Source organism: Pristiophorus japonicus, chromosome 26, assembly GCF_044704955.1.
Source record: "Pristiophorus japonicus isolate sPriJap1 chromosome 26, sPriJap1.hap1, whole genome shotgun sequence".
Lineage (NCBI taxonomy): Eukaryota > Metazoa > Chordata > Chondrichthyes > Pristiophoridae > Pristiophorus > Pristiophorus japonicus.
The window spans coordinates 9,937,148-9,952,161 of NC_092002.1; positions in this window are offsets into that span (position 1 = coordinate 9,937,148).

Sequence of the window (15,014 nt, forward strand, 5' to 3'; positions counted from 1 at the left end):
TGATGATGGATTATGTAGAATGGGCCGATACTCTCTGGAGTTTAGAAGAATGAGAGGTGATCTCATTGAATCGTACAAGGTTCTGAGGGGGCTTGACAGGCTCGATGCTGAGAAGATGTTTCCCCCCAGGCTGGAGTGTCTAGAACCAGGGGTCACAGTCTCAGGATAAGGGATCGGCCATTTAGGACTGAGATGAGGAGGAATTTCTTCACTCAGAGGGTGGTGAATCTTTGGAGTTCTCTGCCCCAGAGGGCTGTGGATGCTGAGTCTCTGAATATATTCAAGGCTGAGATCGATAGATTTTTGGAGTCTAAGGGAATCGAGGGATTATGGAGATCGGGCGGGAAAAGTGGAGCTGAGGTCGAAGATCAGCCATGATCGTATTGACTGGCGGAGCAAGCTTCGAGGGGCCGAATGGCCGGCTCCTGCTCCTATTTCTGATATTCTTAAGGCGGCTCACCACCATCTTCTCGAGGATATTTCGGGATGGGCAATAAATGCTGGCCTTGCCAGCGACGCCCACATCCCAGGAACGAAAGAAAATGCACGTTTAAGAAAGGATGATGGTCCACTGTAGAGCACAGTCCTGAGGTGTGGAGATCTTTCACTGTGCTACAGCAAGCCAAGTTATTCAACACCCAATGATCCCACACAAGGTCAGCAACCTGGGAACTGTGCTTGGGGTTACCAGGCCCATTAGTGGACAGAGAGTTTTGGCAGAGAATATTAAGGCCTGATAGCACTTGATGTGATCCATCCGAATCTCAATAATCTGGTTGAGGGGACCAAATGTAATATATCCAAGTTTGCTGATGATACAAAGCTCGGTGGGAATGTAAGTTGTGAGGAGGATGCAAAGAGACTCCAAGGGGATATAGACAGGCTAAGTGAGTGGGCAAGAACATGGCAAATGGAATATAATGTGGTGAAATGTGAAGTTATCCACTTTGGTTGGAAAAATAGAAAAGCGGAGTATTCTTTAAATGGTGAGAGATTGGGAAATGTTGGTGTTCAGAGGGACCTGGGTGACCTTGTACACCAATCACTGAAAGTTAACATGTGGGTACAGCAAGTGATTAAGAAAGCAATTGGTATGTTGGCCTTTATTACAGGAGGATTTAAGTATAAGAGTAAAGACGTCTTACTGCAATTATATCGGGCCCTGGTGAGACCACATCTGGAGTATTGTGTACAGTTTTGGTCTCCTTACCTAAGGAAGGATATACTTGCCATAGAGGGAGTGCAACGAAGGTTCACCAGACTGATTCCTGTTTCTTTTTTTCTCCTTGGCGCCAATGGCAGTTGGTCATTATCCCGCCATTCACACCCTATCTCGACTAATGTTTTTCTAACTCCTGGCATTACCATTTGAATTTGGCCCATCATCCCTTTTGCCTCTAATCTCTCCTGCCTTCCACCCTATCACAGACCTTCCCTTTTGTTCCTTCTCCCCCTCCCCCTTTCAGTGCAGGTTAAGAATCCGTTCTTTCTGAACACTCTCCAGTTCTGACCAAGGGTCGTCCACCTGAAACGTTTAACTCTGTTTTTCTCTCTTCACAGATGCTGCCTGACCCGCTGAGATTTCCAGCATTCTTTGTTTTTATTCCAGATTCCAGCGTCCGCAGTATTTTGCTTCTATGTTTGTGTTGTTGTAGTTCTTAATAGCAGTGTGTTGCTAGGAATTCTTAAGCAAGGAACCCATGAAGCAAATACATTACACGCTGGACAGATTGACAGAAAGAACTGATTGGGATAGCGATTACAGGAAGGATGTGATTGCACCGGAGAGGGTACAGAGGAGATTTACGAGGATGTTGCCGGGTGTGGAAAATCTAAGCTATGAGGACAGATTAGATAAGCTGGATTTGTTTTCATTGGAACAGAGGAGGCTGAGGGGAGACCTCACTGAGGTGTACAAAATTATGAGGGGCCTAGATAGAGTGGATAGGACGGACCTATTTCCCTTTGCAGAAGGGTCAACAACTAGGGGGCATAAATTTAAAATAATTGGGGCGAGGTTTAGAGGGGAATTGAGGCGAAATTTCTTTACGCAGAGGATGGTGGGGGTCTGGAACTCACTGCCTGAAAGGGTGGTAGAGGCAGAAACCCTCACCACATTTAAAAAGTACTTGCATGTGCACCTGAAGTGCCGTAACCTACAGGGCTACGGACCGAGAGCTGGAAAGTGGGATTAGACCGGGTAGCTCTTTGTCGGCCGGCACAGACACGATGGGCCGAAATGGCCTCCTTCCACGCTGTAAACTTCCATGATTCTATGAGCGAGAGCGTTTTTAACAAGGTAAATCAGGAGCTCAGGTCTTTGGGGATTAAAGACTGGCAAAGCAGCCTTTGATTAATACCCACCGTGTTCAATTCCACTGTATTGTGCTCTCGCGACAGGTGACATTCCTCAACCAGCGTCCTTGCTCTCACTCCGACAGTAAGCGCAGTCACAGAAGAGCAGACGCTCCACAGAACCTTTGGAGCAGCAGGATGCCCGAGATTGTCCAAGGCTGAAATAGGGCCGGTTGATTATCTTGGAGAATTATTGCTCTGTTATTTCCCGAGGTTGGCCGGGCTGGAAATTCAGTCTCAGTCACGTTGGGAGTTTGGTCTGTAGTTATGCATCTCTGCATTGCGATGGCTCTGCACTTCCTGCTTGACAGATTGGTCATCTCACCAACGATAATACAATATTATGGTAAATGAGAAGTCTGTTATACAACAACAACAAATTGGATTTATATAGCGCCTTTAACAACATCAACAACAGTAACTTGTAGCACCTTGAACATAGTAAAATGTCCCAACATGTTTCGCAGGGGCATTATAAACCAAAATTTGACACCGAGCCACATAAGGAAAAATTAGCGCAGGCGACCAAAAGCTTGGTCAAAGAGGTAGGTTTTAAGGAGCGTATTAAAGGAGGAGAGAGAGGTGGAGAGGTTTAGGCAGGGAATTCCAGAGCTTGGGGTCTTGATGCACAAAAGGCCAGTATTGGAGGAGCGCAGATATCTTGAGGGGGTGAGGGGCAGGTTGTGGGACTGGAGGGGATTACAGAGATAGGGAGGGGGCGAGGCCACGGAGGGATTTGAAAACAAGGACGAGAATTTTGAACTCGAGGCGTTGCTTAACCGGGAGCCAATGGAGGGCAGCGAGCACAGGGGGTGATGGGTGAGCGGGACTCGGTGCGAGTTAGGACACGGAGCAGTGAGCACAGGGGGTGATGGGTGAGCGGGACTCGGTGCGAGTTAGGGCATGGGCAGCGAGCACATGAGGTGATGGGTGAGCGGGACTCTGTGCGAGTTAGGACACGGGACAGCGAGCACAGGGGGTGATGGGTGAGCGGGACTCGGTGCGAGTTAGGACACGGGGCAGCGAGCACAGGGGGTGATGGGTGAGCGGGACTCGGTGCGAGTTAGGACACGGGGGCAGTGAGCACAGGGGGTGATGGGTGAGCGGGACTTGGTGCGAGTTAGGACACGGGACAGCGAGCACATGGGGTGATGGGTGAGCGGGATTCGGTGCGAGTTAGGACACGGGGCAGCGAGCACAGGGGATGATGGGTGAGCGGGATTCGGTGCGAGTTAGGACATGGGCAGCGAGCACATGGGGTGATGGGTGAGCGGGATTCGGTGCGAGTTAGGACATGGCCAGCGAGCACATGGGGTGATGGGTGAGCGGGATTCGATGCGAGTTAGGACACGGGGCAGCGAGCACATGGGGTGATGGGAGAGAGGGACTTGGTGCGGGTTAGGACATGGGCAGCCGAGTTTTGGATCACTTCGAGTTTACATAGGGTAGAATGTGCGAGGCCGGCCAGGAGTGCGTTGGAGTGATCAAGTCTAGAGGTAACAAAGGCATGGATGAGGGCTTCAGCTTTGAAAGTACTTCATTGGCCATAAAGTGCTTTAGAATATCCTGAAGTTGTGAAAGGCGATATATAAATGCAAGGCTTTCTTTTCTTTCTTTCCATTTATTCCTTGCTCCAGTTCCAATAATCTTCAATTTATGAACAGCAGTTTTGTGTACTTGTAGCCATCCCTCTAATCCCAAAGATCTCAGTTTTTTTATTGGTCTGGCATTGACATACTATTAATAATTATGTCAAGGTTATGATATATTTGCTTCGTGGCTTCTTTGCTTAAGAATTCATAGCAACACATTGCCATTACTGGCAAAAGGTTTAACAATCACACTACACATTACCGGTTCATCCACCAGGCTCACAACCACCTGCCTCCTCGTGGATCACCCGAAACCCAACTGGCCGGGGTTTTATTGAGTCTTGTGAACGATCACGTGACTGGCGAAGCCACTCACAACGCAACAGCTCCACAGACCCATGAGCATAGTCACAGGGGCTTACGTTACAAAGGTACAACTGAATATTCTCATCATCTCTTCGTTGGCTTTTGCATTCCGTTTCACAGCTCTTGATAGTGTGTCAGAAAGAGGTCAGGAGTACCTGAATTAGATCCATATAAGTCTACAGAACAGAAAGAGGTCATTTTGCCCAGTGTGCCCGTGCTGTTTCTGTGCTAATCCCACTGCAGTGCTTTCTGCTCACAAATCATAGACCATATACTGTAGACACGGAAAATTGCTGGAGAAATACCACCAACGATGTCTCTGCAAGATCCTGCAAATCCCCTGGGAGGACAGACGCACCAACATTAGCGTCCTCGACCAGGCCAACTGTTGCGTCCTTAGATGCTCTAACAATAACTCAATGAGGCAGCGTGTTGTACTTGCGCTGTAGTGACCTTAGTCCTTTATTAGTTAACTCCAGAGTTAGGTTCACACCTGGTGGCCTGCCTTTTATACTAGGCTACGCACACCTGTACAGGTAACCTACGAGTCTCCCACTGCTGTGCCCCCTGGTGGCACACCTTGAGATAGTACCAACAGTAACCATGTAGGATACAATGACATCACTCCCCCCTGACCCCCAGTGCAAATTGCCTCTGCATTGACTGTGCTCTGAGCTTAGCTCTACGTGGGTTTTGTCTGGTTGACCTTTGGCGGGCCAGCTCGACCTTGGGTGGGTAGTTGGTGCAGTAGCGTGCTGGTGGTTGCTGTTTGTGTGCGTGTGTTCCTAACCATGCCACCAACATCCCCAGCATCGAAGCACTGACCACACTCGACCAGCTCCGCTGGGCGGGCCACATTGTTCACATGCCTGGCACAAGACTCCCAACGCAAGCGCTCTACTCAGAACTCCTACAAGGCAAGCGAGCCCCAGGTGGGCAGAGGAAACATTTCAAGGACACCCTCAAAGCCTCCCTGATAAAGTGCAACATCCCCACCGACACCTGGGAGTCCCTGGCCAAAGACCGCCCTAAGTGGAGGAAGTGCATCCGGGAGGGCGCTGAGCACCTCGAGTCTCGTCGCCGAGAGCATGCAGAAAACAAGCGCAGGCAGCGGAAGGAGCGTGCGGCAAACCTGTCCCACCCTCCCTTTCCCTCAATGACTGTCTGTCCCACCTGTGACAGGGACTGTGGTTCATGTATGGAACTGTTCAACCACCTAAGGACTCATGTTAAGAGTGGAAGCAAGTCTTCTTCGATTCCGAGGGACTGCCTATGATGATGATCACAAATCCCTTTGTACAATCCCCTGCTCGTCCTCAAATTGAGTCATGGCCACATTTACTTCCGCTTTGAGCAGTCAGACAGGGCCTTGAATTTAAGCTCATTGGAATGACTGAACTCAACAACAACAAGCTACAATTATACAACGCCTGTAACTCAGTAATAAGTTCGAAAGCATTTTGCAGGAGACCAAATGTTGACACTGATCCACCTATGAGATATTAGAACAGGTGAGCAAATCAGAGAGGAAAGAGAGGCGCAGAGGTTTAGGGAGGGAGTTCCAGAGACTAGGGCCCAGGCATGGCTGACAGTGGTGAGGGGGTGGGGGGGTGGGGGGAGGTGCGGGGAGAAAGGAAGTGGGGGATACGCTAGGGGTCTGAATTGGAGGAACACAGAGACCTCGGAGGGTTGTCAGGCTGCACCTTCAGCACTGGGCCAGAGTGTCGGCCTAGATTATGGGCTCAAGTCCAGCAGTTTGGGCTCGAAGCCACGACCTGCGAACTCAGAGTGCCACCCCTGACCTCCTAGCCCTGCTGCCGTCCACTGCCTCAACCAAGACCTGAGCCCCAGCGAACCCATTACCCTCTTCCCTTTGGGTGGTGCCACACTAGCCTGCCAATGCCCCATTGTGCTTCTCAGCAGAACCATTATTGCTTTGTAAATTGTACTTAAGTATCTTGTTTCCGGGGGGGGGGGGAGGAGTGGGGGGGGTCGGGGGGGAAACTCCCCTGTCAATCTTCAAATAGTGCCGTGGGATATCTGACATCCACCTGGGAGGGCGAACGGGGCCTTGGTTTAACGTCCCTTCCGAAAGACTGCACCTCCGGCAGTGCGGCGCTCCCTCAGTACTGCACGGGTGTGTTGAGCTAGATTTTTGTGCTCAAAGTCTCTGGAGTGGGGACTTAAAATCCACGACCTTCTGACTCAGAGGCGAGAGTGCTTCTCACTGAGCCTCGGCTGACAGATGAATGAAGAGAGGCCCAATTTGCGAACATGTTGAATATTTCTTATGAAAGGTGCAGATTCTAACAGATTCCAATTGATTTGTTTGACTTTCCAAAGGACTTCAAAAATCTGTATGATTTTCAGCACAGTGAAAGCGTTGACACGTCAATCGATGTTGTGTTGGCGTGGGGGGATTGAAGATAGACGAAGGAACTCAATTGTATTGATTCATTCAAACGCCAATTAGACAGATTTTCTTTCAGAAAATCACATTTTGGGATAAAGTATCGGAGTAATTTGAGACATGATGTGTTCACGGCAAACAAGCCAAAGGTGAGCAGAGGAGACGTTACAAGGACACCCTCAAAGCCTCCCTGATAAAGTGCAACATCCCCACCGACACCTGGGAGTCCCTGGCCGAAGACTGCCCTAAGTGGAGAGAGTGCATCCGGGAGGGCGCTGAGCACCTCGAGTCTCGTCGCCGAGAGCATGCAGAAACCAAGCGCAGGCAGCGGAAGGAGCGTGCGGCAAACCAGTCCCACCCTCCCCTTCCTTCAACCACTGTCTGCCCCACCTGTGACAGGGACTGTGGCTCTCGTATTGGACTGTTCAGCCACCTAAGGACTCATTCTAAGAGTGGAAACAAGTCTTCCTCGATTCCGAGGGACTGCCTATGATGATGATAATGCTCGGGAGAAACAGATGACTTTGGACCTATGCTAACCAAAACTCTCCACCACGGGGGAGGGGGCGCGGTTTCCTCACCTCGCCTCTGAGACAGAAGGTCGTGGGTTCGAGTCCCACTCCAGGGACTTGAGCACAAAGTCTAGGCTGACGCTCCCAGTGCAGTGCTGAGGGAGCGCCACACTGTCGGAGGTGCAGTCTTTCGGATGAGACGTTAAACCGAGGCCCCATCTGCTCTCTCAGGTGGACGTAAAAGGTCCCACTATTTTGAAGAAGAGCAGGGGAGTTATCCCCGGTGTCTTGGCCAATAATTAACCCTCAATGAACATCACTAAAACAGATGATCTGGTCATTATCACATTGCTGTTTGTGGGAGCTTGCTGTGTCCCAAATTGGCAGCCGACTTTATTGCATTACAACAGTGACTACACTCCAAAAAGTACTTCATTGGCTGTAAAGCGCTTTGGAATGTCATGACGTTGTGAAAGGCGCTATATAAATGCGAGTCTTTCTTTCATTACCAACCTGTGCATGGGATTTATCTTGACGTTGTTAATCAGCATTTACTACTTCGGGTAGCAGTCTGACTCGGGACTGAAAATTGGCACCTAGGCCGGGAAATTCCTGTATGCCGCTGTAACTTTGCCTTCGTCTTCACGTGCAAACTGGGTTTCCACCGCACGCCCGGAGAAGCGGGAACAGCTCAGAGGGATTTTCCGGCCCCATGTCAACACCTCCAAGCGTCACTGATGAGAAATGAGACCTAAACTTAGTTTTGGGCTTGTGAACTTTAGACTCTACCTCTGAAAAGCTAATATTAGTCCTCGCAATTATGTCGGCCATTGAAACATCTCAGAACATCCAAATCACACACACCATCCCAGCTTTGACATATATCGGCCGTTCCTTCATCGTCGCTGGTCCAAAATCCTGGAACATCTTAACAGCACTGTGGGAGCGCCTTCACCACATGGACTGCAGCGGTTCAAGAAGGAGGCCCACCACGATTTTCAGAAAAGCTTTACGAGAATGGTTCCAGGGATGCGGGACTTCAGTTACGTGGATAGACTGGAGAAGCTGGGGTTGTTCTCCTTGGAGCAGAGAAGGTTGCGAGGAGATTTGATCGAGGTAAACTTGAGGTCATCCAAAACTCGGCTGCCCCGTGTCCTAACTCGCACCGAGTCCCGCTCACCCATCACCCCCTGTGCTCGCTGACCCCGTGTTCTAACTCGCACCGAGTCCCGCTCACCCATCACCCCCTGTGCTCGCTGCCCCGTGTCCTAACTCGCACCGAGTCCCGCTCACCCATCATCCCCTGTGCTCGCTGCCCCGTGTCCTAACTCGCATCAAGTCCGGCTCACCCATCACCCCCTGTGCTCGCTGCCCCGTGTCCTAACTCGCACCGAGTCCCGCTCACCCATCACCCCCTGTGCTCGCTGCCCCGTGTCCTAACTCGCACCGAGTCCCGCTCACCCATCACCCCCTGTGCTCGCTGCCCCGTGTCCTAACTCGCACCGAGTCCCGCTCACCCATCACCCCCTGTGCTCACTGCCGTGTGTCCTAACTCGCACCAAGTCCCGCTCACCCATCACCCCCTGTGCTCGCTGCCCCCGTGTCCTAACTCGCACCGAGTCCCGCTCACCCCTCACCCCCTGTGCTCGCTGCCCCGTGTCCTAACTCGCACCAAGTCCCACTCACCCATCACCCCCTGTGCTCGCTGACCTACATTGGCTCCCGGTTAAGCAACGCCTCGATTTCAAAATTCTCATCCTTGTTTACAAATCCCTCCATGGCCCTCGCCCCCCCTCCCTATCTCTGTAATCTCTCTCAGCCTCACAGCCCCTCGAGCTCCTCTAATTCTGCCCTCCTGAGCATCCCTGATTATAATCGCTCCACCATCGGTGGCCGTGCCTGCTGTTGCCTGGGCCCCAAGCTCTGGAACTCCCTCCCTAAACCTCTCCACCTCTCTACCTATCTCTCCTCCTTTAAGACGCTCCTTAAAATCTACCTCTTTGTCCAAGCTTTTGGTCACCTGCGCTAATTTCTTCTTATGTGGCTCGGTGTAAAATTTTTTTTGTCTTATAAGCCCTCCCTGGGAAGTGCCTGAGGATGTTTTACTACGTTTAAAGGTGCTATATAAATACTGTTGTTGTTGTTGTCGAGGTGTTCAAAATCATGAGGAGTCTGGACAGAGTAGATCGAGAGAAACTGTTCCCGTTGGTGGAAGGGTGGAGAACCAGAGGACACAGATTTAAGGCGATTGGCAGAACAACCAAAGGCGACACGAGGGAAAACGTGTTTACGCAGCGAGTGGTTAGGATCTGGAACGCGCTGCCTGAGAGGGCGGGGGAGGCAGACTCAATCACGGCTTTCAAAAGGGAGTTGGATAAGTCCCTGAAGGAAAAAAAATTAGCAGGGCTACGGGGAAAGGGCGGGGGGGAGTGGGACTGGCTGAGGGGCTCCTGCAGAGAGCCGGCACAGGCTCGACGGGCCGAATGGCCTCCTGCTGTGCTGTACCCGTTCGATGATTCTCGCGGGTAACTGGGGACGGGCAATTAATGCCGGCTGTCAGCAATGCCCACATCCCGAGAGCGAATGAAAAAAATTCACACAATGAATGACTCCGAAAGAACATTGATCTCTTCTTAATAATGTTGGACCTCGAGGTCTAATCAGTGCTTTCTGCCTTTCGCAATTATTAACCTTTTTCTAATCGTGATTATTCCTTTCTTCGGTCTTGTCAACAATCACCTGATTTGAATAGCAATAGAGTGGAGGGACGGAGAAAGACGGGGTCTCCATGGTGACGGGCTGCCTCTTGATGAATACTCTCTGGATGTAAGTAGTGAGTCAGTTGCCTTTGAGCGTGATGCTCACTTCCTTATCAGTGACCTGTAGAGGGTGGGGGGGAGAGGGGCAGCCAGTTATGGTGCCAGTGTGAAGCCACGGGATCCACCAGCCCGCATTAATCCCTTGCCGCAGTACACTGCGATTCTTTATCGGCAAAATTTTAATTGCTTTTTCTGACAACGTGGAGATATGTCTGCTGCTCATTGATGTGTGGAATGGAAGCCCAGTCGACCTTGATGTGATAGTGGAGTCCCATTTATATCTTCCCGGACAGCAGAGTTAATCGTAAATTGGGCACATCGTTTCAGTATTGCGCATTTATACGTTTGGAAATTCAAGGCGCTCGCGCCTCTCGACCATCATCACAGACAGTCCCTCGGAATCGAGGAAGACTTGTTTCCACTCTAAAAATGAGTCCCTAGGTGACTGAACAGTCCAATACGGGAACCACAGTCCCTGTCACAGGTGGGACAGACAGTGGTTGAGGGAAGGGGTGGGTGGGACTGGTTTGCCGCACGCTCCTTCCGCTGCCTGCGCTTGGTTTCTGCACGCTCTCGGCGACGAGACTCGAGGTGCTCAGCGCCCTCCCGGATGCACTTCCTCCATCCAGGGCGGACTGGTCTTTGGGCCAGGGACTCCCAGGTGTCGGTGGGGATGTTGCATTTTATCATGGAGGCTTCGAGGGTGTTCCTGAAACGTTTCCTCTGCCCACCTGGGGCTCGCTTGCCGTGTAGGAGTTCCGAGTAGAGCGCTTGCTTTGGGAGTCTCGTGTCGGGGGCATGCGGACAATGTGGCCCCCTGCCCAGCGGAGCTGGTCGAGTGTGGTCAGTGCTTCGATGCTGGGGATGTTGGCCTGGTCGAGGACGCTGACGCTAGCGCGCCCTCCGCAAACCACTGTGGGCTCGGGCGACTCCCGGGAGCTTCCGCGACGGCGGCAACCCGTAGCGCCCTGCTCCGCTGCGCCGGGCGCTGATGACATCGTCACCGCGCACAGCGCCCTGCTATCATCCCCCGGAACAAGAGTTGGGGAACGCCCCCGTTCCGCAGCGTCGAGCGATGCTACTGGCCGCTCCGGGGGTCGTGAACCAGGCTGCAGGCCACTGGCGGGGGAGCTCGTTAAACGAGAGGTGGCGGCCACAGCAAAAAATAAAATGTGGCGCTTTTCTCCAGCCGCGATCGCGGGGTCCGTGCCCCATGGTCCGGGGGAGGCCCGTTTCATATCTGCAGTGTCTGCAGCTTGGGGTCCCTTCCCTTTAATGTTACTGAGGTTCAAGCTAAAAAGAGACTCGTTTATCAGTACTTGGTGGTGTCATGTATGTACTTTTGGGATCACTAGCCACTAGATGGCGTCACTGTTGGAGGCCATTGGGCTGCCGCACGTGTGTGCAGCCCAAGTATAAAAGGCCAGCCATTTTATATATTAGTCACTTTGGGTCCTAATAAAGCAGACCCTAGGTCATACCTCTTGGAGTTAAACAGTACTCAGTCTAACAGTTATTGCATACACAAGAGGTGTAAACAGTGTATTTACATTAGTCACAAAATGTTCAATAATCTCCTTCATGCAGAGCCAAAAATGTTGCTTTTCCTGTGCAGTGCTACCTTTCGACATGTCGGGGCGAAGGAGCGGCGCGAGATCGCGGAGCGACGTGATCGGGGCCCAGGAGAGGCGAGGGCCCTGGGGCAGCACGGGCCCAGCCCACACTGTGCGATATGTGCGCGCTAGGCCCGTGCAGCAGAGCTGGTCTCCAGTCGTCCTGGTTAACCCTTGCCCCTGGACCAAGACCTAGCTCTGTCAAGCCCCGTGTGGTGGCTGGTTTGCAACGGCCACCCCACGTTAAAAAAATCCACCCACAGGTATCTTCCACCCTTCAGGATGTAGGTTGGGATCCGGAATATCGGGTCCTTCGTTGAAACGCCTGTGAACTCATCCCTTTTTGGTGTGGAAGCAAGTCATCCTCGATACGAGGGGCCACCTATGCTGATGACTTGCCATTTATCAGCCTCGGCGGCCCATTGCGTGGCACTGTGTCCCGCCCCTGACCCGCCCACCGCACTTAACGCCCCCAGAAAGGAAAGCAGAACGCCTTGTTTTGAATTCCGCTTCCTTTCGGGGTGCGCAACCCAAAATTTTCCACGCCCGCCGCAGATTGTCTTTTCTTTCTCGTTCCTCGACCCAGGCTTATGGTCATCTGCCCCCCGAATCGCCCCTCGTGCGGCTCGGCGATAAATCTTGTGGCTTCTTCTTCGGCCGGGGCGGCCTTTAATCGAGGGAAGGGCCCCCCCTCGTACGCGGCAGCGCTACGCAGCTCAGTGCACAGCGCCACTGAGGCGTGCGCCCCCTCGCTGCCCCAGGAAGGACGTGGAATGGAAATACCGCAAGATCCTGCAAATCCCCTGGGAGGACGTCAGTCCCAACAGACAGCCCTCGGTCAGCAGCCCTGAAGGTTACATATCATCATCATGGGCGGTCCCTCGAGCGAGGATGGCTTGCTTCCACAAGAGTTCACAGGTGTTTCAATGAAGGACCTAATATTCCGGATCCCGAACTACATCCTGAAGGGTGGAAGATGCCTGTGGGTGGATTTTTTTAACGTGGGGTGACCGTTGCACACCAGCCACCACACGGGGCTTGACAGAGCGAGGTCTTGGTCCAGTGGCAAGGGTTAACCAGGACGACTGGAGACCAGCTCTGCTGCACAGACCTAATGCGCGCACATATCGCATTGTGGGCTGGGCCCGAGCTGCCCCCTGGGCCCTCAGCTCTTCCGGGCCCCGTACCCTCCTCCGCCACGATCTCTCGCCGCTCCTCCGCCACAAACACTCGCCGCTCCTCCGCCACAAACTCTCGCTGCACCTCTGCCACGATCACCCACCAAATCTCAGCCACGATCCCTCATCACTCCTCCGCCCCGATCACTCGTCGCAAGGTCGCCGTGGCCTTCCCGCCCCTCCGCTGTACCAGGGCCCCGCCGATGCTTGAGCCCACGTCCTGATGACGTCACCCAGTCGCCCACCTCAAAGCCGTCGCACATTTGTGTTGGCTCGCGCTGCAAGCTGCAGTGGCTTGCTCCAGGTGGTGTCCTTTTGCAGCTCGGGGTGGCCCACATGGTAGACTGGTCATGAAGGTTAAAGCTATGAACAATGGCGGAAAGGCAAAGAGCACCCAGCCCAACCAGTCCGCCCCACACAACTGCGACACCCCTTATACCGAAACATTCTACATTCCACCCCAACTGTGATCTCCTGGGAGAGGCAAAAACCAGATAAAAACCCAGGCCAATTTAGGGAGAAAAAATCTGGGAAAATTCCTCTCCGATCCATCCAGGCGATCGAAACTAGTCCAGGAGATCACCCTGGCCGTATTCGATTCCCTGCAGTACTTACCATTATATCTGCGCCGGCCAACAAAAGGTCATCCAGTCTAATCCCAATTACCAGCTCTGTGCCCATCCAACTATCTTTTCAAAGTGGTGAGGGTTTCTGCATCCACCACTCTTCCAGGCAGCGAGTTCCAGATCCCCACAACCCTCTGCGTAAAGAAGCCCCCCCTCAAATTCCCTCTAAATCTTCTACCAACCACCTTAAAACTATGCCCCCTCATAATAGACCCTTCCACCAATGGAAATAGACCCTTACTATCCACTATGTCCAGGCCCCTCAATATTTTGTACACCTCAATGAGGTCTCCTCTCAACCTCCTCTGTTCCAATGAGAACAAACCCAGCCTATCCAATCTGTCCTCATAACTAAGATTCTCCATTTCAGGCAGCATCCTAGTAACTCTCCTCTGCACCTCTCCAGTGCAATCATGTCCTTCCTATAATACGGCGACCAGAACTGCATGCAGTACTCCAGCTGTGGCCTAACCAAAGTATTATACAATTTAAGCATAACCTCCCTGCTCTTATATTCTGTGCCTTGGCCAATAAAGGCAAACATTCCATATGCCTTCTTAACCACCTTATCCACCTGGCCTGCTACTTTCAGGGATCTGTGGACAAGCACTCCAAGGTCCCTTTGTTCATCTACACTATTAAGTGGCCTACCGCTTAATGTGAATACCGCTTCCTTATTAGCCCTCCCAAAATGCATTACCTCACACTTCTCTGAATTACATTCCATTTGCCACTGCTCTGCCCACCAGACCAGTAGATTGATATCCTCCTGCAGCCCATGACTTTCCTCTTCATTATCAACCAAACAGCCAATTTTAGTGTCGTCTGCAAACTTCTTAATCATACTTCCTATATTCAAATCTAAATCGTTGATATATACCACAAAAAGTAAGGGTCCCAGTACTGAGCCTTGCGGAACCCCACTGGAAACATCCTTCCAGTCACAAAAACATCCATCAATCATTACCCTTTGCTTCCTACCTCCAAGCCAATTTTGGACCCAACTTGCCATTTTGCCCTGTATCCCATGGGCTTTAGCCTTCATGACCAGTCTACCATGTGGGACCTTATCAAAAGCCTTGCTAAAGTCCATATATACTACATCGTACGCACTACCCTCATCGACCCTCTTGGTTACCTCCTCAAAAAATTCAATCAGGTTAGTCAGACACAATCTTCCCTTAACAAATTTGTGCTGACTGTCCCCAATTAATCCTTGCCTTTCCAAATGCAGATTTATCTTGTCTTTCAAGAATTTTCCAATAATTTTCCCACCGCTGAGGTTTGGCTGACAGGCCTATAATTACTCGGCCTATCCCTTCTTAAACAAGGTTACTACATTAGCAGTCCTCCAATCATCCAGCACCATGCCCAGATCCAAAGAGGACTGGAAAGTGATGATCAAGGTCTCGGCTATTTCCTATTTTACTTTGCTCAACAGTCTGGGATGCATTTCATCCGGGCCTGGGGACTTATCTACTTTCAATGCTGCTAAACCCCTTAATACTTCCTCTCTCACTATATTTATTTCATCCAGAATATC